General features: G+C 40.0%; 1 protein-coding gene and 1 pseudogene across 1 annotated transcript in view; one reads left to right on the top strand and one right to left on the bottom strand.

The window, feature by feature from the left end:
* The window catches only part of ACO1 (aconitase 1), a 65,861-nt gene extending 59,512 nt beyond the window's left edge, over positions 1-6,349 (bottom strand). The window contains exon 1 of the mRNA XM_006143091.2: positions 6,261-6,349. The gene's annotated coding sequence lies outside the window, so the exon portion shown is untranslated. The remainder of the gene's footprint in view (positions 1-6,260) is intronic.
* Positions 6,350-14,390: 8,041 nt separating this feature from the next.
* The window catches only part of LOC102468112 (corepressor interacting with RBPJ 1-like), a 48,884-nt pseudogene continuing 39,099 nt past the window's right edge, over positions 14,391-24,175 (top strand).

Raw genomic sequence — 24,175 nt, 5'->3', positions numbered from 1 at the left:
GTGAAGGCATCATGCCATTAGTGCTATGTCATTCCAGAGTCACAGCAGCTACAGATAGATGTTGAGTGCCTGCTGAGTACTGGGCACCACATCTGTGTCCTCTAATGCAGTTCTTTAGCAACTCCGTGGCAGAGGTATCACCAACCCATTTAATACATGAGGAGACTGAGAATCAGAAAGGTTAAGCAACTTGCTAAGGTCTCATGGCTGGTAAGTGACCAACCTGGAAGTCCAACTCAGCCTTCTTGATGCCACAGCTGACATTAGGGTAGAAGGGTTTAAAGATTTTTTTTTTTTTTTGCTACAACAGCCAGTCCTTGCTTGCAAAAAAGACACAATAAAGAATAGTTTTTTGTTAATTTATCCAGTTGAAAATGAAGATTCTGAGGTTCAGGAAAGGTACAGGTGAACTCAGATTAATGCCAAATATTAATGCTCAGAACTATTGACCGAAACTGGGGTTTATGCACTCCACTTCTTTGTATGTCTGAGATTTCCCATTAAAAATAGCTAAGAAAGAAGTGAAGGCTCATCAATCTTGGGAAATGGTCAGCTGAGGCTTCTCAGGTGCCGGTGCTAACCCTATGAAGAGCTCTCTAACTTCCAGTCAGTTGGAGGGAGAGGGTGGGTCAAGGTCAGAACAGACTCCACAGAGGAAGCAGTCACAGCACAGCGTGACCATCACGATGGTCCATGGTGGGAGTGTCCACTTTCAGTTCCCCATGCCTCACAGCCTCTCTTGTTTTCCCACTTCCCACTGGGACGAGAGTACAAGGGACTGCTATCAGGAACACTGGTGGAAGTCAGTCTAAGGGAATATGAAGGCAACTGGGTCCTCAATGACTAAATGTAACCCCACAGAGGTTAACGCTGTTATCAAATTTAGTATGTGTTCATGTTCAAAAACTATGATAAGCAAAGTTAAGAACATCTAAAAATCAATTCTACCCCACCACCAAGAGAAAACCATTCGAATTTTAGCATATCCTTTGTCTGTGTTCATGCATCTGCACCTGCCTACATATACATGCGTGCTTGCTCTCTTCAGAAATACGTGACAACGGGGAAACATTCATGTGCAACGTGCTTTTTAGCATAAACATCATTCTTTCAAGATATTTCATGAAACAGCATTTTACAACATTAGGGTAAGGGTTGCATGATAGACCATTAAAGAACACTGACCCGGTATTTCTAACCTTGAACAGGAGCTTAAGTCAAACAGCAAGTGTTTAATAATATGTTTTTACTCGAGAGGGCTCTCTCTCAATACAGTTTTGAGTTAATATATACTAGCATTATATATACTATAGAAATTGTGACATGACAGCTAAAGTAATTTGTTTTCTTAGGGAAGAAAGTGGTGTCAACACTCTTACCAGAGAAATAATCCTATCATCCCTTTAAAAGTATAGGTTGCTGGGATTTAAAATGTGTGTGTGTGTTAAGTTGCACAAGCAATACATCAATTTTGCAAGATAGGCTGACATATGGTCAAAAAGTAACAAAGTAAAAGTTCCCTGCCTTTCTTTTACCCCATTCCACTATCTAGAGCTGGTAACCAATAGTAACTTACCATGTCTTTCTTCCAAACGTTTATAAGGCTATTCTAAACTCATGGAACATATAATCACACACACTCACAACTTATGTACATATACAAACATACAATATACACACACAAATATATATCCACATGGTGCACGTATACAATGTATAACATTAACATATATAGATGAAAATTTTCCTTTTTTAAAAAAATTTCCTTCATCTGCCCCTGGAATCAGAACAGGTACTAGAGACATTATCAGTTTTTGCGAAGAGAACACTCAAAACTCACATACTTGGTTAGACTGCAGGTCCAACTCAGCATCACACCTGAGATGACTTCAGAGACAGAGTTGAGGATAAAGACTTCCACTCACCATCCATGGCTGTGTCCTCAAAATCTGAACATACCTGGCTTCCCTTTAAACAAACTACTCTGAATTCACCTAATATTGATTTCAAATCTTTTTAAGTTCCTACTTGCAGCTATATCCATCTTAGAGAGTTAAGTTTCTAGCATTCATTTATAAAGTCCCGAAGAACATGCTTTTCCATGAAACTAACTCCTTGAGGCATGGCTCCTGTTCTAATTCTCTAGAATAGAAATCTGCAAACTAAAATCTAGCACCTGTTGTTATAAATAAAATTGTACTGGAACACAACTGTGCTCATCTGTTTGCATATTATCTATGACTTTTTTATTTATTTAATTTTATTTATTATTATAATTTTAAAAGTTTTGATATTGTCTCACCAGAGAGAGACAGATAGTCAGAAAGCAAGTGACCAGGTTCAGGACTTGAACTGCAGTTGGCTGTGTGGGAGTCCAATGCCTTAACCACCCACCACCTCACTTGCTGGTCCTGAGACTATGGCTATTTTCACACTAATAACAGCAGAGCTGGGTAGATGCAAGAGAGACTGCATAGACCTCAAAACCTACAATATTTACTATCTATTTGCCCCTTTTCATAAAAAGTTTGATGACCCATATACTAGAATAAGGCAAAAACAGATACTTTTTACCTTACCAAAAGTTTTGAAAAAGGTTGGTCCTATGGCCTTGTGGTTAAGGGACCCAGATCCCACATGGCCAACTGTGGTTTGGATCCTTATCCTGGTGGTTTGAAAACCATGCTGGACACATGCACCTGCATGCCCCAAATCCCGAGAAATGAAGGAGAAGGGATTGTGGCAAGACCACACTTTATAGGGTGTACTTTTTTCTGTCTGTCTCACTTGGACGATTAAAAAGTTGTTTTTTTTTTTTTATTTTGGAAGACTTGAATAACAAAGTCCATAGCCCGTGTTTTTGTTCAGGCAAATGAGTTTGTTTTTCATTAAAAAACCAACAAACCAAAGGCACCATGGCTCTGATGGAAGCAGTGGTGTATTGGTAAATGTTTAACAACTTGCTCTCCAGAAGGAAAAAAGTTCCGATTTGTAGCACCTGCAGATTTCCATGGTATAAATATTTCCACAAGAGTATGAGATGAAAAATGGAATGCCACTGAATACAGAGCTGGGAAGAGATGAGCACAAATTCTAGGGCAAACCAGTTCTAGTAAACTACTGGTTTCTTGGGTCATTTGTTATCAGAGGCCCAACCTCTCACAAGACCAGAGGTAATTTTCCTATACATTGGCTGGCTGTCTCACTGGGGCTTACTTTTTTCATAAAAGGAAGAGTAGAGGAAGAAGGCAAAGGAAGGTTTCTGCCAGGCACAAGGTAATAAATCTTAGCTTCTATCATTGTCTTCCCAGTGTGAGACTTGGGATTTCTTTTGTACAGGCTTCTGGTAGGGGGTACTGTCTTCACCCAGCAACATGCTTCATGTAAACACTCTGCAAGTGGACTGTCTTCAATTATCCAGAAGCTATTATCTGAGCTGTTACACTGTAACCTCTGGAATGACAGGATCTACTTTTGTGCTTACTACTTTCCCAGTGTTTAGTACAGAATGTGATAAAGAAGTGGTCAACAAGTATCTAGTAAAGAGATGAAGGAATGAGACCCCCCACCATCAAAGTGGAGTATTATAGGGAACACAGCAGGTGCTCAGAATTTAGAGTCCATTCCTTTCTCCCTTCTGTGGACTGTGGAACAACACACATGACATGTTCACGTCGGTGCAACATTTCAGAAGTATTAGCTGCAGCATCCAAATTGCTCCATCTGAGCATGAGAGCATGAATAGAAGAACAAAAGAGACGACAGGGTTAAGAATTTTTTTTCTCTTTGACGTATATATAAGGGGTCTTGCAAATATCCCTTTTATGGGAAAATGGTATTATGGAAAAATTATGCATGCATTTTAGTATCTTTTGGCATCATAAGAAACTCATACTTTAATTCCATTATTTGAACAGACAATTCCACTTTTCAATGTCCTCCCCTTTTTTTTCTTAAAAAAAAAAAAAGAGAGAGAGAGAGAGAGAGATTTTTTTGCTATAGGGTGCTTGTGCTCACCAGAGAGACAGAAGAGAAATCACCCTCTGGGGGGATGGCCATGCTGCAATCCTTTCTCCTCCATTCCCCTCTTGGAATTTTGGGCATGATCATACACACACCTGGTGTGAGTTTAAGCTGCGGGGTCTGGAAATGAAGCACAGTCGACTACATGGGAGTCCAGTGATGTAACCATTATGTCATCTGTTAGTCCCTCAAAGTTCCTTTCTATGTATGTGATTTCTTTCTAGAGCTTGTGTTGCCAGAACACAAAGCCAAGGAGAAGACCTATCTTCACTGACCCAGTCAGTGAAGGATCCTACCTATTAAACATCATGATGCTGGATGCTGCCTTCCAGTAGGAGCTGATGAAGGACTATTTGCAGTGACATTTCTGAAAGTGCAAGAGCACCAAGATGGGGAATCATATTCTAATAAACTTCAGGCTAGCAACTACCCAACTTTTAGCAAACACACACCAGGAAAGGAGGGCAAAAGCACTTTCCTATTCTTTTGGAAATAACTTCTCCACTACTTGGAAACTCTTACACAAAGCCCTACACACTTGGCTCAGTCACCCTGTAAGCACTTTTCTGACCCTAAGGGTCCTGTTTGCCACATCACTGCTGCAGCCCTGATGCATGGATGGGTCAGCTGTGCAAGTCCAGAAAAACAGGAATCATGCTTGAACTCTGGGAGTTTTCCAGAGGCCAGCAAGATTCCTTATACCTTATATGAGACCTTGTACTTGGCTCTCTGAGTTCAAACTTGGTTCCAAACATCAGAGGATAACATTGTCTATGTCACAGAGTAGCATGTGTTCTCATTAATAGGAAGTGTCATAAACAAGAAGCAAGTCCAAAGAATTAAGTCGCTGCAATCCTGACACTGTGATTCTCAAAGTGTGGTCAGAGAACTAGAGATCTGCAAGATCACAGTCAATCTTCTAATAATACTAAGATGTCAGGTTTCTTTTTCACTGTTGCATTTTCAGAATATACAGTGAAGGTCTCCAAAAGCGACAAAACATTATACTGTGAAAGATCAAATGCAGAAGCAGGTATAAGAATCCAGCTGTCTGCTATTAAGCCTTCTGTTAAAGAAATGTACAAGAATCAGAAACAATGCCACCGTTCTCAATAATTTTTTAATAGTTATTTTTTTCATTAAAAATGTTAAGACATAACTGGTCCACTTTTTTTTAATATAGAAAAAAATCCGTTTTATTTAGGTATGGTAAATATCAATAGACATAACCTACCTAAACAAAAGCTCTTTAGGACACTATTATTTTATTTTATTTTATTTATTTATTTTTTTGAGAGGTTTTTGCTATAGGGAGCATGCACTCCCAGAAAGACAGAGCAAGACAGCGAGACAGAAAGCGAGAAATCACCCCCCAGACAGGATGGCTACACCACAGTCCCTTCTCCTCCATTCTCTTCTTGGGATCTTGGGCACGCACGCACTTGCGCCCAGCCTGCGTTTAAGCCACTGAGTACGGGACTGGAACCACGGTCGCCTACATGGGAGTCTAATGACACAGCCATTACGCCAACTGCTGGTCCCAGGACACCAATTTTTAAGATTGCAAATTGGTAAAGAGTCCATAAAAAGTTTGAGAACCACTCTCCTCATGCGTGTCCCTCTCGTGAGGAGGGTTACACGTGTTGCAGAAAGATGTGCCGTTCTGAAGCCCTGGCTCAATCAGGAAAGGCAGCCTGAGCTCCTTCCTGAATCTCGGGATCTATCAGGGTGGGCTCTGAGCAAATCTCCCCCCCCCCAGGGGTTTCTTAACCCTCGCAGCGATTTCCTTTTACCCTTTGGTGTGCATTCCCACCTCCTTGCCCTTCTCCTACAGCCTGCACAACTTCAGCGAGGACTTTCCTATCACGCCCGGCCCGCCTCAGCGAGGACTTTCCAGTGAGGCCCGCACAACCTCGCGGTCCCGGCTCCCCGGTGCGGCCCGCATTCTGCCGGCGAGGACTCTCCGGGCTGCACGCTCAGCCAAAGCTACGAAGGATGAGGAGAGTTATCTGTAGTCTGCGGCCCCTGTCCCCAGCTCGGCACAAGCTGAGGGGAAGGGACAGCGCTCAGTCCCTAGGAACAAGTCCTCAATTCTCCCCTCGGCCTCCCTCGGCTCGTCCCCTCTCCCCTGGGGCCGCTCGGCTTCGGGCCCAGCGAAAAGGCCAGCGCCTGCTCCCGCGGGAGAAAAGGTGTCTGGTGTTCCCGGGGAACGGCAGTCGGGCCGATTCGGTACTCCCCGCCAACTGCACGGTGGGGCTCCGGCGACCGACGAGCTGGGACAGCAGCGGGGCGCGCTCCTGTGCGCTGCGCGCTTCCAGCCACCGCCTCCGCGGGCGGGCGCGGGAGCGGGGCGGAGCCTGTCGGTGTCCCCGTTCCCCCTTCCCTCCCCCCTCCTCGGCCCCGCAGGAGAAAGCTTGCCGGGGGCGGCGGGGGCCGACTGCGGGGAGCTCAGCTGCAGGAAGTGGAGGGACGCCTCTTTCGGCCTCGGGGCGCTATTGCGGGCCCAGGGCCTGGGACGAGCGTAACTGTCGCCCACTTGTGTGACTGGAAGCGAGCCAGAGATGGGATTTTTTTTTTTCTCTTGGCCATAACTGCAGAGTTCTTTCTTTATCCGGCTGTCCCGACCTCGCCTCCCTCCCCACCTCCTCGCCCTTCTACCTACTCGTCCTTCCCTGTGTTCTTTCCCCCGCCTTAATTCTTTGCTCCAAGCGTGCCAAGTGGCCAGCGGAATCACGCTGTCAGCACAGGACTTCAGTATTTCTGTGGCTTGCAAAAGCAGAGTTTCCGCGTGTGAATTTTGTTGACATGTAACAACACTTCACAACGCACGCTTACTCAAGAGCGGAGAAATGACACTACTCCACCCGGGGTGGGAGTTGTGCCCCCTCAGGTAAATATGAGATCAAAGGAGTGACCAGAACTTTCTGGAATAAAAATGAAGTTTAATTTTCTTTTCCTTTTTTTTTTTTTTTTTTTTTTATAATTTTATTTTCTGGGGCCGGCAGGTGGCGTAGCGGCTAAGGGCGCTGGACTCCCCCACATGGCGGACCATGGTTCAAGTGTCGGACCTGGTGGCTTGCTTTCTCTCTCTCTCTCTCTTTCTATGACCTTCTCAGGTCAAATTAAAATAAATAAAGTTAAATAAAATAATAATTCTTTAAAAAACATAATTATTTTCTAATTATTAATTTTATTTATTGTTACTTTTATTTTGGTATAGAACATGTGCACTCACCAGAGAGAAAGTAAGAAAGCAAGCTACCAGGTCTTGGACTTGAACCGGGGTCAGCCATGTGGGAGTCTGGTGCCATAACCACCATGCCATTTGCTGGCTGTTGTCACTGTAGTTTTCTACCTGAATAAGCAACTTATAGCATGAATAGCTAGTAGTTACTACCAATACTAATACCTGCGGCTATTGTTTATTCGCTTCTTTTGGCAGAGGCTATGACTGGATTTTTACAGATCTATTTAATTCAACTGTTCCACCTACCCTCCAAGTGATGACTGTTAACACCACTTTGCAGATGTGAACTGAGCTACAGGTGGGATTCAGTCCCCAGGCATGTTGATTCTCAAGCCCATACTTTTCCTTTCATACTGTACTATAGGGTACAGCTACCCCACCCCAGTTACATTTAATTTTGAAAGGAGGTATAATATATTGTATATCCAATAGGGGAGACTTTCTTCTTCTATTTTTAAAAATTTTATTACTTTTTACATTCAATTACTGTATATCTTTACAATATCGAAATGTATTTTCTCAGCATGAATACCCTGTTATTCCAGTCAAAGAAATTATGATACACATTGTTATTGACAGATAACTTTCTTTTTGTTCTTTTTTCCCCACTTAATTGCATCTTCCAGCCCCCACACTTCTCACCCTGCTCCAAATTGTCTCAGGTATCCACGATGGCTGTCCAAGTTTTATGCCTTCCAATCTTTCAGTTTCTGCCATAGCTAGTAGATATTTCTCCTCTGATAGTCTGGCTTGCTTCATTTAGCATTAAATCTTCCATATTTATCTGCTTTCTATGAGATACTAGGTTCTTGTTTTTTATAGCCGAGTAGTATTCCTAATTGTATATGTACCATACTTTTTTTTTTTTTTTTGGATAGGTTTTTGCTATAGGGCACATGTGCTCGCCAAAAAGACAAAGAGAGACAGAGAGAAAGCAAGAAATCACCCTCTATGGGGGATGGCCACACCACAATCCCTTCTCCTCCATTCTCCTCTTGGGATCTTGGGCACACACGCACATGTGCCCAGCATGAATTTAAGCCAGGGGGTCGGGGACTTGAACTGCGGTCGACTACGGGGGTATCCAGCGACTTAGCCATTACGCCAACTGCTCGTCCCTGTACCATACTTTTTCAATCCATTCATCTGTTCTTGGACATTTGGGTTGATTCCATTTAAATAGTACTGCCTTGAACATGGATGTGCAAGTGGCTTTTTTTGGACTGAATATTCCTTTCCTGGGTAGATACCCAGGAATGGAATTAATGTGTCATATGGTAGTTCCATTTGTAGGTCTTCAGGGAACCTCTGTATTGTTCTCTACAGTGGCTGTACTAATTTACATTCTCACCAACACTATAGGAGAGTTCTCTTCCCTTCATCCTTGCCATCACTTATTATTCTTTATATTTTTAATCTTAGCCATTCTGACTGGTATCTCATTGTGGTTTTTTTTTTTAGAATTATTTTATTTATTATCATTTTTTCACATGAGTGTTGCCAGAGAAAGACAGAGAGAGAGAGAGGGAGAGTGAGAAAGCAAGCCACCAGGTCCAGGACTCAAACTGTTGTTGGCCATGTGGGAATTCCAGTGCTTTAACCACCATACTACCTGCTGGCCCCTCATTGTGGTTCTGATTTGCATTTCCCTTATGATAAGGGATGTTGAACATTATTTCATATGGTTTTTGGCTGTTTGTAGGTCTTCCTTGGAGATTTGTCTATTCAACTCATTTGCCCATCTTTTAATTGTATTGATTACATTTTTTTGCAGGTAAGCTACTTGAGTTCCTTGTATATCTTGATTATCAGTCCCTTATCCTAGGGAGAGTTTGCAATTATATTATCTTATTGCAAGAGTTATCTCTTCACTCTAATTATTATTTATTTTGCTGTGCAGCAGCTTTTTAACCAGATGTCGTCCCACTTGTTTATTTTTGGGATTATTGCATGTGTTTTGGGGTCTTACTTAAGAAGTGTTTGTCAGGGACCAGCAGTTAGTATAGAAAAGACACTGGACTCCTACCTGGTTGACCATGGTTTGAGTCCCAAACCTGGCGGCATGAAATCATGCCAGACTTGTGTATGTGTGTACCCAAAATCCCAAGAGGAAAAGGGATTTCAGTATAGCCATCTTCCCAGGGAGGTGATTTCTTGCTTTCTGTCTCTCAGTCTTTCTCTGTTCTTTGGCAAGTGCATGCACCCTGTAGCAAAAATCTTTCTCTCTCTCTCTCAAAAAAAAAAAAAAAAAAAAAGTCTTTGCCTACTCTGATGTCTCCAAGAGTTGGGAAGGAGGCTTTCTTGTCACCACTTCCTAAGTCCATTCTATTCACATTAATTGAACAATTTTCCTTGAGTGTCCACCATATCCTAGAGAGTCACTGAAAACTCTGAAAATAAGAGAATTCCCTTGGGACGAGAGAGTAGGGCAAGAACATGTCCAGCTATATTTTGATGTGTACTAAGCCCTTTAGAAAGCAAAACAACTTAATGTTCAATGACAAGTACATAGCATATAACTGATAACACCAGAAAGTAATTAAATGGGAGCTATAAAGATAATTGAGATTTATTAGTAACACTGGCCAAAACTATGAAGGAAATAGCTCTCACATCACTCGGCTGTGTTGCTTTTGGACTTCTAACCAGTGACATGATGATCACAAGTCCAATAGTCTCTCCTTTGTTCTTGTCTTTGCTGGCTGCTCCATAGTATTTGATGCTGGTGAGTAGTCTTCCTTGAAAGTTTAACTTCCTTTTGACTTTTCAGCCCTCTGCTGTCATGATTCACCACTTTTTTCTCTGATCCCTGTTTTTAAGGTACTTTCTCTTCTTTGTAGCATATTACTCTGTACATGGACAACTTTTTCTTTATTTTTTCACTACACAAACTCCCTACCATTTCTAGCTGAAGTCTGGTATGTCTCTATCATTGTCTGTCTTCTGATCTGCACACTTTTTATTTCCTGCCATTTGTGGCATCACCACCTGGCACCACCAAAGGCACCTGCCAGTTGATACTATCTACAATGAAAATTTAGTATCTTTTCTAATCATCTGTCTATCTCCTGCCCATTCAATTTTTTCTGCATCCTGAATGTCACAGCTTTGAGTATGGGTTTCATGGTCTGTTAAGAAAGCTAAATACTTAACAAGTTTAGACCCATATTATTATGCTTATACAGGGTCCACCTAATAATCATTTCTGTCATGATACAAAGATTCTGCAAGTGGTCTAGCAGAGTATATATACTTTTTGGACCTTCTTAGAGGAAGCCACTCAAGAATAGTACCTACTTAGGCCCTGCGTGCCTTCTCAAGGGACCAGCAACAGAAGAACCTTCAGATGAGATAACAGCACTGTTCTAGCAGGCTTACCTACCAGAAAGTTCTACAGTAAGAACCATGAGGTCTGTGGGAGACCTATTAAGTCTGGGTGAATGCCTTATTGTATTCTACTCTGACTTCAGTTACTTTTAGAAATTGGACTTTCTCGGTTTCTATAAGCAGCTGTCCTAAAAACAATACCCAACTAACTTTGTATCATGCTTTACGATTTATAGAGCATTTCCACACATACTACTTAATAGAAATAAGTGGTACAGGAGAAAGTCAGTCTTGCATAATGGTTCTTAGACTGAAGAGGACTGAAAATATGCACTCCAATGCTACACTCAGAAGGGCTGAGTGTGATGGCGATAGAAGATTACCCTTTGAGAAACATTAATGGCGGGCCCCAAACTGGGTGTTCCAGAGAACATTATTAAGAATACAGCCTCCTGATCACCACTTCCACTCCCCAACCTGAATGTATGATTCATTAGGTCAGGGATATAATCTGCTTAGACAAGAAATCTAAATTTTTACTACAGGTGATTCTGCTCTATCATGTCCATGGGTTGGCATCAGGGACCTCTACCTATATATGAGAGGTCTTCAGAAAGTTCATGGAGGGCTGGCTCCATGGCATAGCAGTAATGCCCACTCAAGAGAAAATGGATCCCATATGGCAACTACATTCCTAGCCTGACCAGCCTGAAAATATACCAGACAATGCAAGCGTGCCCAAGATCCAATAGGCTGGAAAATTGGAGAAAGAGAATCATGGCACGATCAGACCTCTTTCTTACACCGTTGTGTGCATGTGATCTATCGTGAATAAAGAAAAATATGTTTTAAGTTAATGGAAAATGATATTATAAAAAATAAACTATGGATTAATTAAAAATGAGTTTTGCACCAAAATGTATGCTTTAATTTCATTTTTCTACCACCTTTTGATGTCCCCTCAGATATTCCATGAGGGCACTGGACCATGTCTTTTGTTCCTCACCCCTAACATGGAGCATAATAGGTGCTCAGTACAGGTTTGTTGAATTTGACTTACTGTCAGTTTCTTTCTGATGACTATTTTATGTTCTCTCTTGACCTATGTGTTGTTTAGGGTTCTCTAGCGTGGCACAGCAGGGAAATGTCTGTTTGACAGTGAATGAAGTGTATGGCAGATCTTCTGAGATTCTTAAGGGAATCCCTTATAATCCCTAAATTAATCACTGAATGTATGTCTTCTTCCTACCAGAGGAAGCTTGAAATAAATGTTTGCTTGCTGTTTCTCTACAAAATGCTTTACTCTAAAGGAAAGGCAGTTCTCAGCTTCATCTGACTCTCTACAAATATCCAGTGGATACCATCCCCCAACCTCCTACGATGCCTGCCATAGTCTTAATTTTCATTCTCTCTTTCTTACTGTCCAAGTGCCGACACTCCTGAGATCAGGGTACTATGGGAAGCTGCTTATAGGTAAGCATCCTTTCCCTCACTATAGCTAATAATAAAAGCCAAATGTCATTAAATGTCCAATTTATGCTCCAGGACAGCTGTTTGAGGTTGGTAACTTTACTATTATCATTTCACAGATGAGGACACTGAGCTTCAGAGTAGTTATACATTTGCTTCAGGTCACAAAACTCAGACATGGTGATCTTGAGGTTTGAGAAAAGGGTAATCAGCCTAAGAACCTGTGCTTTTAAATCCTATGTAAACTGCAACCAAGTGTAATTCTATTTAATTTATTAAGAGAAATAATGAGATATGAAGTTATAAGTTATCTGTTCTAAATAACTATAACAAGGGACCAGCAGTTAGCGTAATGGCTATGTCGCTGGACTCCCATGTGGTTGACCGCAGTTCGTGTCCAGGACCCGGTGGCTTAAAACTCACGCTGGGCACGTGTGCGTGAGTGCCCAAGATTCTGAGAGGAGAATGGAGAAGAAGAGATTGTGGCGTGGCCATCCCCCCTGGGGGGTGATGTCTTGCTTTCTGTCTCTCTGTCTCTCTCTGTCTGTCTGGCAAGCGCACGCGCCCTATAGCAAACACCTCTCAAAAAAAAATATATATATAACAAATATAACATGGCAGATAGTGAGAGACAGGGAATCAAGAATGGCAAAAATAACAACATATACAGGAAATAGGAAATGGAAAATTGTTTGTTGATGATAACATGTATGTTGATGTACTTGATTAAGCCAATATACATTGTATTCTGTATGGGAAATCTCATCTTGCTTGCTGTGATGATGTATAGTGGATGAGTGTAAATAAATAAATTTAAAGAAAAAAATATTTGTTATAAGTTATTTGTAGAAAAGGAGAGTGACTTAAACGTTTTAGGAGAGAACTCTGGTTTATCACCATAGTGTGTAAAATTCTTTCTTCACTTATTTTCAGGGCTTATTCTCCCTGATTATAGTACAGAGATCCGTGCTGTAATCCTGTAATTTGAGTGCATTCAGGTAATAGTATTCCTTGTCCTTCAAGATAAAGGTGTTGGAAGTCAGAATCAACTCAAGTCTGAATTTCAGGATTGGTGCCTAACTCCTAGATGTCTAGTACCATCTTTCATATAGTTAATTTGTTGACACTTTGGAATGCATTATCTTTTTTTCAGGGTATGGAAGGAGGTTTTCTACAGGATTGGTCCATTAAATCTATTTAGGTACACAATATATAATGTCAGTATTTGAGGTGACTGTTGCTACTGATTTCAAAATGTTTTTCAAGAAAATGATTTGGTAACATTGGCAAATGAGAATTAAGAAAAAGAGCCACTCTTGAGATTACAGAAAAATGGCAGCATACGGTGTGTGTTCTGAGTGAATGTGTCAAAGGAAGAATGTACATACATGTGCCTGAGTGTCTGTTAGGAGTGGGCGGTTAGTGTTCTCCAGGTGGGGTAACCTCCATGACCACCACTGTTGCTGCTGGTACCAGTGCTTTACCCTGTGTAGGTTTGTGGTGTGGATCATTTTAAGGGATTTCTAAAATACACCTCAGGAAGAAGCTGCTGGGAGTTGCTTCTGCTAGGGACTTGGTGTTGCTACACTGGGCTGAACTGTGCAGACCCCTGATAGGTCCCACAGTCTGGGAATTGAGTTATTTACTGCAAAGGTAGCTGTTGTGACCCTTGCCTCCCAGGTGCTGCTGAAGAAACTTCAGACTGAAGTATGGCCCAATGCTGGGAACTAAGATATTCACCAGGGAGGCAGTGATTACCTCCCCATTGGGTGCCACTGGAACTATGAACCTGAGAACTCTAAGCAGACTGTGGTGCAACCTCATCACCAAATTCCAGGGTCAGGAAACTGAGATATTCACCAGTGAGACTGCTATTGCCTCCCCCCACCCCCAGCACCACTGAAGCTGGGAACCTGAGAAAGTCTGAGCAGGCTGTGATGTGACTCTGCCACTAGGAGCTGGGGTCTGGTAGTTGACATATTTGCTGGAAGTCAGCTGTTGCTCCCCTTACCCTCATCTGAGACTGATAGAATTTTGAGTTTGAGAGAGATTAAACAGACTTTAGTGTGACCAGGAGCTGAGAGCACTCATCAGAAATGGCAAGAGGCAACTGGAGCAGTGTTAGTTACAGAGGCCAGTGGGCTCATGGAAGCCTGAGGCTGAGACTCACTCGAGGGAGCAGTGTGAGCTCCCTACCATCATCTCGCTGGAGGAGAATGATCAAGGCAACTATTTAGTATTACCCACCTTTTGCATCTCTCTGGAAAGAAAGCCTGGTAAATGCCTCAAGAGTGATGTGAGGCTGATGAAGTAAAAGAAAAAGATGACAAGAACCTCTGGAACACATAATGTCTACTGGGAAGTATTAAGAGGATTCAACTGCCTGAAGCCAGTGAGACTCCAGAGCATCTCCCTTTTCACATTCTCTCCAGGGGAGAAAACAAGAAACCCTCCTCTGAAACTCTAAACTCCAACTGAAAGATGGAACTGATCTCTGGTCCCCTCTGGACCATTTTGCTAGGGGCACACTTGGAACTTAGGGCTCTTCCCACACCCCCGACATCACAGAATCTACCCCTAAAATGAGAAGTGAGCAGTCTATCAGATGCCTAAAAGTCCATGAAGAGACTCAAGGAACAAACATACAAAAACAAACAAACACCACCAAAGAAATAGCTCTCCTCAAAAATTTCACAATAATTGCTCATCAACAATGGATAAAAAATAGGGAATAATAGAAATATCAGAGAAGGAATTTAGAATATCATTCACAAGAAGCACCATGAGATACAAGAGAAAACAATCAATTCCTGGAGATGAGAAGATCATTCTGTCCCTCTAAGGAAGAACATTATGAAGAGATAGACTCCCTAAAAAAAAGAATCAAATGGAACTTCTGGAGATGAAAATGCAATATTGGAAATTAAAAGCTCTCTCAAAAGTATCAGCAGCAGATTAGACTATGCAAAGAAGAGAACCTGTGACCATGAATACACAACCTCCAACTTACTCTAAGTCACCAAAAAGAATGATAACCATTAAAAAAGAGGCCAACATACAGAAAACTTTAGACACAATTAAGTGGCTGCATATCTACATAATGGATATTCCAGGAGGTAAACAGACAGGAAAAGGCATAGAAAATCTCCTTCATAAAATGCTACCTGAAAACTTTCCAAACCTAGAGAGACATACAGACATAGAAATACAGGAAATACAAAGAGCACCACATAGATTTAACATAAGAAGATTCTCTAAGACATATAGCTAAATTGGCAAAAGTCAAAGACAAAGACAATATTCTAAAAACGGCAAGAGAAAAATATCAAGTTACTTACAAAGGATACCCCATCAGACTAGCCTTAGATCTCTGAACAGAAATGATATAGGCAAGGAAGAAATGGGAAGATACATTTAGAATTCTGAAAGAAAAGAATTTCAACCAAGAATATTATACTTGCCAAGATTATCCTTCAAATGGGAAATAGAAATAAGACTGATCCTAGATAAACAAAAACTGAAAGAATTCACCAATAGTAGACCCCCGCTCCCCTTGGGACCAGCAGTTAGCATAATGACTGTGTCACTGAACTCTCATGTAGTCAACTGTGGTTTGAGACCCTGACCTGGCTTAAACTCACGCCGGGCACGTGTGCTTGTGTGCCTAAAATCCCAAGAGGAGAATGGAGGAGAAGGGATTACAGCGTGGCCATCCCCCTTGGGGGGATGATTTCTTGCTTTCGCTTTCTGTCTCTCGGTCTCTCTCTGTCTTTCTGGTGAGCGCATGCGCCCTATAGCAAAAACCTCTCCAAAAGTAAAAAAATAAAAAGTTGTCTCCTCCCCCCCAAAATAAAAAGCCCAGGTCCCACTTTTGAATTCTACAATGCTTTTAGAGAATTCCAGTTCTTCTCAAAGTATCTAAAAATCCAGATGGAAAGAACCCTTCCAAACCCATTCTGTGAAGCCTCCATCATTTTGATACCAAAAGCAGACAAGCACATAATAAAAAAGAAAAGTACAGCCCAATATTCTTTTTTAAAAGAATTATTTTATTTAAATTTATCTATCTATCTATCTATCTATCTCTATCTGTCTATCTATTTTAATTTGACCAGAGAGAAATAGAATGAGAGAGGGAGGACAAGTGAGAAAGCAAGCTGCCAGGTCTAGGACTTGAACTACAGTCGGCCATGTGGGATTCCAACATCCCTAACCACCACACCACCTGCTAGCCTCAGACCAATATATTCTTGACAAGTACAGATATAAAAATCCTCAACAAAATATTAGCAAATTGAGTCCAACAACATGTTAAAAAGATTATACACCATGACAAATTAGACTTTGTCTGAGGGATAAAAGGATTGTTCAACATTTGCAAAACAATCTAATACATCACATTAGCAGAAGGAAGGATGAAAACCATATGATTATATCAATTGATGTAGCAAAAGCATTTGACAAAATAAAACATCCTTTCATGATTAAGATGCTCAACACAATAGATATAGAAGGTTAATTTCTCCACACAATTAAAGTCATGTCTGACAAACCCATAGCTAGTATACTGAATGAGGAAAAGCTGAAAACTTCCTGCTAATAAGTGGAACAAGACAAGGCTGTCTGCTTTCTTCACTCCTTTTCAACACAATATTTGAAGTCCTAGCAAATGCAAGCAGAAAAGAGAGGGAAATAACTGGCAAATAGGAAAGTAAAAAGTGAAATTGTCCCTATTTGCAGATGACATGATTAAATACATAGAAAATTCAGACAAATCCATGAAAAAACTCTAAGAAGCAATCAATGAAGTTAGAAGAGTTATGTGATAAAAAAAATCAATATCCAAAATTATATAGTTTTTATACACCTACAGTGAATAGACTGAAGCAGAATTAAAGAAAGACATACTATTTACAATAGCCTCAAAATAAACAAAAAAAGAAACAAACTAGGAATAAATCTAACTAGAAAACTGCAACACCTCTACAAGGAAAACTATAAAAACTGAAAAAAAGGGCCAGCACATGGCATGATGGTTAAGGTGCTGGACTCCAAAGTGGCCAACCACAGTTAGAGTCCCAGACTCAGTGGTTAGAAACTCATGTTAGGCACATGTGCACGCATGCCCAAAATCTCAGACCAAGAATGGAGAAAGAATTGTAGTGTGGCCATCCCTCCTGTGGGTGTGTGACTTCTCATCTTCTCATTCTCTCTCTGTCTCTCTCTGGTGAACATGCAGATCCTATGTCAAAAAACATGAGGAAAAAAAAGAAATTAAATATGAAACAAATGAGCAAATGGGTGCCCTGGAGGTGCATGCAGCAGTTTGTTTACATTGCTGACATTTGCAACTGACTTCCCCAGCTCCAACTGCAAGATAGGAAAGCTGCTAACTTCATGTGCAAAAAGGACTTTCATCTGGCTTCCAAATCCAGTATAAAAAAAGTATGGATGGCAGAACAGAAAATATCGTATTATAATAAGAAACAAGAATTAATGCAACAATATCTTCAAGAACAAGAATCATATGATAACAGATTGCTTATGGGAGATGAATGTGTAAAGAATGACCTTAATTTCATATATGAGGCCCCACCAGGAAACAGAAGGAGAGAATGAATATAAGTTTGAATGGCAGAAAGGAGCCCCACAAGAAAAATATGCCAAAGATGACATGAACATTAGAGATCAGCCCTTTGGTAGTGAGGTTTGAAATGTAAGGTACATTAAATTTCACAAATGGGGTCATGTCAACATAGATTGAGAATGTCCTTTGTTTTTTTCTGGAATCAATTTAGTTCCCACTGATGGCTCAGGGCCATTGATGCACCCCTTGTAGTTAATAACAGAGATAAAAAACAGTGGGTTTGCACTGAAACGAAATGTACTGGGGAGAAACTTTACTGCAAATGATCCATCACAGGAGTATGTTGCAAGTTAGGGTGAAGAAGACCCAGAAGTTGAATTTTGAAGTCACTAACAACCAAACAGAAACTTCTCAGGAAATTGGATACACTTGAGAAGAGTAAGAAGAAAAAGAAAAGAGATAGAAAAAAAAGTTTCAGAAGAGCAGAAGTAAGCACAAAAGACAAATAATCTTCCTCCTTGTTGTCTTCTTCCTCCTCTTCCTCTAGAGAGACTTCAGAGAGCAACGGTGAGAGTGACAATAAAGAAAAAAAGGCAGAAAAGAAGAAAAGAAACACAAGTGTTTGGAAAAATTACAACAGCCATTCTAAAGAGGACAAGTCCAAGAAAAGAAAATGAGAGCGTTCTGGGGAGAATAGCACATGGAGCCAGTCTAATTTTGACAAAAAGTGCAGAAGCCATCATAGGAGCCCAGAGAAGAGAGGATTTGACAGAAATGACCGGAGCAGCAGGAGCCATACCAGGAATGAAAGGGGTAGAAGAAGTGGAAGCAGAAGTCATGATAATTATAAGCAGAGTGGGAGGGGGAAATGGCCACAGCAAAGTCCCAGTGATGAACAGAATAGAAGAGATGACTCCAAGTGCCATGGCACAGACACATACAGAGAAAAAATGTACAGCGAACACTCAGGAGATTTTAAGCATGCCAAGGTAACAGAATGAGAACTATGCAGAAGTAGAGAGAGAATAAAAGAGACATGTGTGACAATTATCTGAGAGTTAAAATATCTCTACTTTCTTGCTGAGTACCTTTAGCAAGGGCTAAATTATGTACTATTGTCTTTTCTTTAATAAAAAAGCTCTATTTCAATTTTCCATTTCTGTAAATTGTCATTCCAAATACAATACTTCATGAGTACCATAAGAATGAATTTGGCAAATGTTTGTAAGTAATCTATTTTGGGACTGTAGAAATATTTTCTGTTGGTAACTGCTTCTTATGCCCTATACAAGATAAAACTCCCTTGTAACTCTGACATTTTCTTTGTTTTGAAACATCATTATAAGAATGATAGTATATGGAATGGGTATACTTTCATTTTTTTTAAATTCAAATTTGTTATTTCAAGATTTGACTTTGCTTGAAGCAAAGCGTTAATCATTGTTGAAATTCACTAGTGTGAATTAAACAATGGGTCGATCAATATTTCTTTAAGATTTTTAAACTCCAGGTGTTCTGTTTTGCAGAGTAAGCAGTTTGCATTTGAGTGATGTATTCATTTTCTTTTTCTTTTTTTGGAGAGATTTTTGCTCTAGGGCACATGCGCTTGCCAGAAAGACAGAGACAGAGAGATAGAAAGCGAGAAATCGCCCCCAGGGGGATGGCCACGCCACAATCCCTTCTCCTCCATTCTTCTCTCGGGATCTTGGGCAGGCACCCACCCGAGCCCAGAGTGAGTTTAAGCCGCCAGGTCCGAGACTCAAAACGCGGTTGACTACATGGGAGTCCAGCGACATAGCCATTATGCCAACTGTTGGTCCCAGTGATGTATTCGTTTTCTATACTGCCATACAAATTATCTCAAACTTGGAACAGCACAAGTGTATTATCTTAACAGTCCTGAGATCACAAGTCTGACATGAGTCTCTCAGAGCTAAAATTGAGGTGTCAGCAGGACTGTATTCTTTCCTGAGGTTCTAGGGGAAGTCTGCTTGCTTGGTCCAGCTTTTTGATGCCACCCACCTCCTCCTGGCTCTTGGCCTTTCTCCATTTCCAAACCTAACAAAGGGGTGCCATATCCTATATATATATACACACACATACACACATACAATACACACACACACACACACACACACACACACACATATATATGATATACACATTTAGCTGCATCATTTCCCACGTGTTTCAAAGAATATGGAGAAGGAAAACTAGAAAAAAATTGCACCAATTGCAAGTAACATACAATTCCAAAATCCTATGTTATGGATATAAGTATGTTTGTTATCAGGATTATGTATTTTAAAAATATCTGTATTTAAACATAAAACAAATATTAGTTGGATGGTTTTTCTTTTCTTTTTTTTTCTTTTTGGAGAGGTTTTTGTTATTGGGTGCATGCGCTTGCCAGAAAGACAGAGAGAGACGGAGAGACAGAAAGTGAGAAATCACCCCCCAGGGGGGATAGCCACACAGCAATCCCTTCTCCTCCTTTCTCCTCTCAGGATCTTGGGCACACATGCACACGCGCCTGGTGTGAGTTTAAGTCACCGGGTCTGGGATGTGAACCACGGTCATCTACATGGGAGTCCAGCGACATAGCCATTATGCTAACTGCTCGTCCCTAGTTGAATGGTTTTGATAACTGGTAGTTAATTTCATAAATTCTGTAAGACAGTAAGTTTAAAGAAGTAAAAACAGTAAATTGTCTAATATATGTCTGTTTTGCCTCTGCGCAAACACAAATGTCCTCTTATTTTTTTAAATTTTTATTTATTATTTTTAAATTTTCTATAGGGCACATATACTCACCAGAGAGAGAAAGTGAGAAAGCAGGTCTGGCCATGTGGGAGTCCAGCACCTTAACCATCATGCCGCCTGCTGACACCAAGTATCCTCTATTTAAAAGAAACTAAAGTTGTAAACAACTCTGATTATTTAGGTTTTACGAGTTAGATGGAGGAAGGAACTTGAATTCCTTCTACAGTATTTTTTAAAAACTTACAATGTGCTTCAAAGATTCCTTTCCTTCTTCACTTAAAAAAAACATGCATTTGAGGGACCAGCAGCTAGTGTAATGGCTATATCGCTGGACTCCCACGCAGTCGACCGCGGTTCGAGTCCCGGACCCAGTGGCTTAAACTCACACCGGGCGCGTGTGCATACATGCCCAAGATCCCGAGAGGAGAATGGAGGAGAAGGGATTGTGGTGTGGCCATCTCCTCTGGGAGGTGATTCCTTGCTTTCTATCTCTCTGTCTCTCTCTGTCTGTCTGGCGAGCGCACGCGCCCTATAGCAAAAAAACCTCTCCAAAAAAAAAAAAGCATGCATTTGAAATTGATAAAGACTGCTCATTTACACTTTGAGTCCATCACTGTTGCAGTGATTATTTTCTAACTTACGCTTTTCTAGACTTTATAATTTTTATGATGTCAAAACCTATGCAATACTTACCGCCTTAAAGGGTTTCTAAACCAATATTGTGTTTATAAGAGAAATACTGAAATGCACCCTGTAATTAGAAGTGAATTAAAGAAATACATTATTTTTTCTTATAAAGAAATGAACAAATGGAAAGACATTCTTTGCTTTAGGATCAGAAGAATCAATATATTCAAAATGTCAGTTCTATCCAAATTAACTTACAAATTCAATGTAATTATGCTGAAACTACCAGTGGCGTTTACAGAAGCAGAAAAATATAAAATTTGTGTATAATCATCAAGACCCCATATTACCTCATCAATACTGTGCAAACAGAATACAGTAGGAGACATTTTACTATCCAATCCCAAAATATACTACAGAGTTGTGATAATCAAAACAGCTCAAAAACTGACTGTGGACCAATGGGACGGAATAGAAACTCCAGAGATGAACTTTCAAACACAAAGACAATTGATTTTTAACAAAGGGCACCAGACAATCCAATGGAGAAAAGAAAGTAATTTTGACAAATGGTGTTGGGAGAATTGGATATCCATGTGCAGAAAGACTGGGCCTATATCTGTCACCATTAGCAGAAATCAATTCAGAATAGACCAAAGATCTAAAGGTAAACTCCAAACAGCAAAACTACTTGTGAAATACACAAAGAAGACATTTGGAGACATTGAAATAGACAAAAGTTTCTTTTAAAAAATTATTTAATTTATTTTTTCTTAAACATGCTATAGGGCATGTTTGCTCACCAGAAAGAGATGGGAGAGAGAGAGAGAGAGAGAGAGAGCGAGCGAGCCATCATGTCTGGGACTCAAACTGTGGTTGGTCATGTGAGAGTCCACACTTCAACCACTGCACCACCCACTGGCCCTAGTCAAAGATTTCTTAGACAAGATTCCTACAGCACAGGCAGAAATCTCAAAAATAGACAAGTGGGATTACATCAAACTAAGAAGCTTCGGTATGGCAAAAGAAACAATGAATAGAGTGAAGAGACAACCTATAGAATGAGAGAAAATATTTGTGAAGTATACCTCAGATAAGAGATTAATAACCAGAATATATATGGAACTCACAAAACAGACAAGGACATACCATAAAAGAAAACTACAGACCAATATCCTTGATGAATATAAATGCAAAAATTCTTAACAAGATACTAGCAAATCACATCCAATGACACATTAAAAAGACTATACACTGCATCCAGGTAGGCCTTATTGCCGGGATGCAAGGGTGGTTCAATATTTGTAAAATAATAAATGTAATACATTACATTAACAGAAGGAAAGATAAAAACCATATGATCATATCAATTGATGCGGAAAAGGCATTTGATAAAATACAGCATCCTTTCATGATTAAGACCTTCAGCAAAATCAGCACAGAAAAGACATTTCTCAATATAACAAAAGCCATATGTGAAAAACCCATAGCTAACATCACACTGCATGGCAGAAAAGCTGAAAGCTTTTTGAATAAAAACTATAACAAGACAAGGCTGCCCACTTTTTCTGTTCTTTTTCAATATAGTACTGGAAGTTCTCATCAATGCAGTCAGGCAAGAGAATAAAATAAAAGGCCTCCAAATAGGCAGAAAGAAAAAGTGAAATAATCTCTATTTGCAAGTGACATAATTATATATACATAAAACCCAAAAGAATCCACAAGAAAATTCTGGAAGTGATAAATGAATACAGTAAAGTGGCAGCATGAAAAATCAACATACAAAAATCAATAGCACTTTCATACATCAACAATAAACAGACTGAGGTATAATTGAAGAAAACAATTCTATTTATAATAGCCACAAAAATATAAGATACCTAGGAGTAAATCTAACCAAAGAAGACAAAGACATCTACAAGGAAAACTATGAAAAACTAAAAAAAGAGAAAAGACCTCTGATGTTCTTGGGTTGGAAAATTAATCAAAATATCAATTCTAAGTTAATTTACAAATTTAACGCAATCTCAATCAAATTACTAGAGATATTGTTCACAGAATTAGAAAAAACAATGATAAAATTTGTCTGGAATTATAAAATATCCTATATCACCAAAACAATACTGTTAAAAAAGAATAAAGTAGGAGGCATCTCAGTCCCTGACCTCAGAATATATTACAAAGCTGTGATATGCAAAACATTACTAGCACAAAAACAGGCATCTAGACCAATGAAACAGAATAGAAAACCCAGAAATAAACCCAAAACATACAGCCAACTGAACTTTGACAAAGGCACAAGACAATACAGTGGAAAAAAGAAAGATCTCTTCAGCAACTGGTGCTAGAAAAATGGATATCCACTTGCAAAAAAAAATGAAACTGGATCCCTATCTCTCACCATTAACAAAAATCAACTCAAAATGAATCAAATATCTAATAATAAAATCTCAAACTATAAAACTACTGGTAGAAAACACAGAGGAAGCTCTTGGAAACATTGGAGTTTGCAAAGACTTCTTAAATAAGACACTCAAAGCACAGGAAATAATTCCCCAAGTAGGTAACTGGGGTTACATTAGGTGTAAAAGCTTCTGCACAACCAAAGAAACAATTAGAGTGAAGAGACAACCCTTGGTATGGAAGAATATAATTGCAAACTCTGCCTTAACTAAGGGACTGATAATCATAATATATAGAGAACTCAAGAAGCTTACCTGAAAAAAAAAATCAATCTAATTTAAAAATGGGGAAATGAGCTGAACAGATAACTCTCCAAGGAGATATATGAACAGCCAAAAAGCATATGAAAAAATGCTCAACATCCTTTATCATAAGAGAGATGCAAATCAAAACCACAATGAGATATCGCCTAACCCCAGTCAGAATGGATAAGATTAAAAAAATAAAGAATGGGGGTCAGCAGGTGGCATAGCGGTTAAGGTACTGGACTCCCACATGGCCAACTGTGATCTGAGTCCCAGACCTGGCAGCTTGCTTTTTTTTTTTTTTTTTTCTCTCTCTCTCTGTCCCTCTCTAGTAAAATTTAAATACATAAATAAAAGTAAATAAAATAATTCTTTAAAAAAAAAAAGAAATTCAGAATGGCTGTGCTGCCCAATGACTGTGTC

Source organism: Tupaia chinensis, unplaced genomic scaffold (assembly GCF_000334495.1).
Source record: "Tupaia chinensis unplaced genomic scaffold, TupChi_1.0 Scaffold000093_1, whole genome shotgun sequence".
NCBI classification, from domain to species: Eukaryota; Metazoa; Chordata; class Mammalia; order Scandentia; family Tupaiidae; genus Tupaia; species Tupaia belangeri.
The sequence above is the reverse complement of the archived record's forward strand: the minus strand, read 5'-3'. Positions and strand labels throughout refer to the sequence as shown.